Source organism: Peromyscus californicus, unplaced genomic scaffold, assembly GCF_007827085.1.
Source record: "Peromyscus californicus insignis strain IS unplaced genomic scaffold, ASM782708v3 Scaffold_3__1_contigs__length_106647218, whole genome shotgun sequence".
NCBI classification, from domain to species: Eukaryota; Metazoa; Chordata; class Mammalia; order Rodentia; family Cricetidae; genus Peromyscus; species Peromyscus californicus.
This window is the reverse complement of record NW_026294551.1, coordinates 40,018,311-40,022,144: the sequence shown is the minus strand read 5'-3', so window position 1 is coordinate 40,022,144 and position 3,834 is coordinate 40,018,311.

Here is a 3,834-nt window from a genome sequence, read left to right as displayed (position 1 = left end):
GACAGGAAAACATAATTGTCCTACATTGGAAGCAGTAATATAATAAAGTGTCAGTTCAGCATATTGAATGTGTGTGTTAGAGGGTGTGAGTGACTGGGACAAGGGGTGAGAAAAGAGATTTAAAATGTGAGCTAGCTTTGAGGAAGGAGAAAAAAGTGGATCAAGACAGAGACAGGCAAAGTGTACAGACTTCTCAGCAAATAGTAGCTTCAGGTACACAGAAGTGTGAGGTAGGACAGATGTCTGTAGGGGTTAGATTATAGGTAACCTTATATGCTTCGTCTAAATTTAGTGTTTAGACTCCTATTCAAAATCAGAATTTCAATGTGGTAAAGAAAAAGGCAGAAACACAATTCTTATCCTCAATCAGAAGACAGTGATACTAAGAATATGGAATGCTCTCTTTATCTCGACTTCTTGCAGTTAAGGATTGCCTCTCTGGCCACAGCTTCTAAAGCCATCCAGAGGAGATAGTGGGGGGAAGAGAGAAGCCTTCCTTTTTAAAGACCCTAATACTTAATTAGGGGAAGACCTTGGAATTTCACTTCTAGTTCTAGAAGCTATTTAGGAAGTTTTCATTATGGGGCAGTGGTGGCACACACCTTTAATCCCAGCAACTCGGGAGACAGAGGCAGGTGGATCTCTCTGAGTTCAAGGCCAGTCTGGTCTACAGAATGAGTTCCAGGACAGCCAAGGTTACACAGAGAAACCCTGTCTTGGGTGGGGGTGGGGGCATAGGCATAGTGCTGCATGCCTATAATCCCAGAATTTGGGAGGTCCAGATATGAGGAGGATTAGGTGTTCATAGCCAACCTTGGCTATAGAATGAGTTCTAGGCAAAGCCTGGGCTACAGGAAATCCTGTCTCAAAAAAACAAAACAAAACAAAAGTTTGAAACACAAAGTATTTTACAATGGGTTTACAACACAAGCCCAACACTCAAGAGGCAGAGGCAGGCAGATCTCTGAATTTGAGACTGCCCTGGTCTACATAATGAGTCTCCGGCCAGGAAGGGCTATATAGTGAAAGCCTGTATTAAAAAAAAAAAAAAAAAGCTTCCTAAAAAAGGATGCAATCTTATTGTAAATAATGTAAGAGATTTGGTAGGACCCAGTTATTTATTAATCTACCAGTATAGGCAGTAGAAAGAGGGGTAACTATATCATGCTGGCAGGACATGGTGTGCTGCAGGGCTAGAATCTCAACACTCAGAAGGCTAAGTAAGGTAAGAAGACCGTATATTTGACATTAACCTGGGCTACATATTAAGACCCTGGTTTTAAATTTTAAAAAAATTAACCTAGGGTCACAGTCTCACTTCTACCCCTCCCTCACTTGGCTATGTGATAGCTACATATCCTCTCTTTGTTTTGTTTTTTGTTGTTGTTGTTTTGTTTTGTTTTGTTTTTCGAGACAGGGTTTCTCTGTGTAGCTTTGGTTCCTGTCCTGGATCTCGCTCTGTAGACCAGGCTGGCCTCAAACTCATAGAGATCCACCTGGTTCTGCCTCCTGAGTGCTGGGACTAAAGGTGTGTGCCATGGCCACCCGGCTCTATATATCCTCTTGAAGATTACATTGTCTATGTACTCTCTCAGGACTCTCCCAAATATGTCTATCACAAAGACCAAATGAGGAATTACTACAGGTAGGGCATGGAGAGCACAAGAGGCTGCAGGTCTGAAGCCTTCAACAAAAGCTCAGGGTGGTGGAGATAGTGGAATCATCAAAACACGGAGAAAGGGGAAGGGCTCTTCAAGTATAAGGAAAGTGGCACCTACAACAATGGCAGAAAGTAATCCTAGCACTTGGGAGGCAGAGGCAGGCGGATGTCTGAGTTCAAGGCCACCCTGGTCTACAGAGCAAGTTCCAGGACAGACAGGGATACATAGAGAAACCCTGTCTAGAAAAACAAAACAACAAACAAACAAACAAACAAAAAAGAATGGCAGAAAGCATCTAGCTTTAATCTCTTCTAGCTGCCAGACCAAAGCTGGAAAACTATCACCAACACTACCTATAAACCAGCACTGAGTCCAGTGGAGGATACAGAATCGAAGTTTGCTTCCTGTAATGATTAATCTTCATTGTCGACCTGGCTGAACTTGGAATCACCGAGGAGACAGACCTCTGGTTATGTCTTAGTCACTCTTCTGTTGCTGTAAAGAGACACCATGACCACAGCAACTCTTATAAAGGAAATCATTTAATTGGGGCTAGCCTACAGTTTCAGGGGTTTAGTCCATTGTCATCATGGTGGAAAGCAAGCACAGGCAGACATGGTGCTGGAGAAGTAGATGAGAGTTTTACATCCAGATCTACGGGCAACAGGAAGAGAGCCACACTGGGCTTGACATAGGCTTGTGAAGTCTGAAAGCCCACCTCTAGACCACACAACACCTCTAGTCCTTTCAAATAGTGTCACTCTCTGGTGACCAGGAATTCAAATATGAGTCTAGGGAGCCACTCTTATTCAACCACCAAAGGGTGTTTCTTTTTTTAAGATTTATGTATTTTATGTAAATGAGCGCTGTCAGAATGTACGCTCACATGCCAGAAGAGGGCATCGGATGCCATTACAGATTGTTGGGAGCCACCATCTAGAGGTTGCCAGGAATTGAACTCAGAACCTCTGGAAGAGCAGCTAGTAGGCCATTGAGCCGTATCTCCAGTCCATGGGTGTTTCTTATTAATTTTAATTATTATTTTGCATGTATGCTGTATATGTGAGTAGGTACATGCATGCTAGCTACAGTATGTGCAGAGGACAGAGGACAACCTGTAGGAGTCCATTCTCCGGTGATTCAACTCAGCTTGTCAAGCATATGAAGCAAGTGATTTTTACCTACTAAGCCATCTTGCTGTTCCTCTGAGCGTGTCTTTGAGGGCATTTCCCGAGAGCTTTAGCTGAGGAGAGAGAGCCCATTCTGAATGAGAGTAGTACCATCCCATGGAATGAATAAAAGGGAGGAGAAAGGAAGCCAGATGAGTGTCAGCATTTCTGCTTCCTGCTTCCTGGTCGGCCCAGATGTGAGGAGTCCAACACATGCTCTTGAATTCTGCCTCGCCTTCCCCGACATACTGGATTGTAGCCTCTTACGATGGGAGCCAAATAAATCCTCCTCTTAAGTCCCTTCCATATTTGGTCAAAGCAAGAAACAGGCTGGCCCCTTTGTAAAGTGTATGTATTGCTTTGAAAAGTATTCACTTGATTCCCAAAGATCTACAAGATTCCCAACAAGAAGTTCAGGGAAGACAAGAAGCACTTTGAGTCTTCTGTGCACGTGAGACCTCAGGCTTCTTGACTGTGTCCCAGAACCCCCATCCCTCTGCCATGCACTGGACACTCAAACTCTACTCTTCAACTCAGTTCTGGCTCAACTTGGCAGCTGTGGGGCATGACATTCAGAGAAGAGACCATGAAACCCCTCTGGTTAGGAAGCAAATTCTAAGCTGAATGGTGGTGGCACACGGCTTTAATCCTGGCACTTGGGAAGCAGAAGCAGGTGGATCTCTGTGAGTTTGAGGCCAGCCGGTCTACAGAATGAGTTCCAGGACAGCCTTCAAAGCAACACAGAGAAACTCTGTCTCAAAAAAACCAAACCAAACAAAAACAAAACAACAACAAAAAAGAAACCACACAAACAAGAAACCAAGAAGAAGCAGTAGCAGCAGCAAACTCTGCAACCTGCTGATGCTGACGGTGAAGAACAAGGCTGAACTAATTACCCTATATTCCTGCATGCTGCTGCTCGCTTTTAAATACTTTTCCTGGCAAACCTATCTACGGTATTTCTTTAAAATTTCTTTTAATTGTGTGACATTAAGCAAATCAAA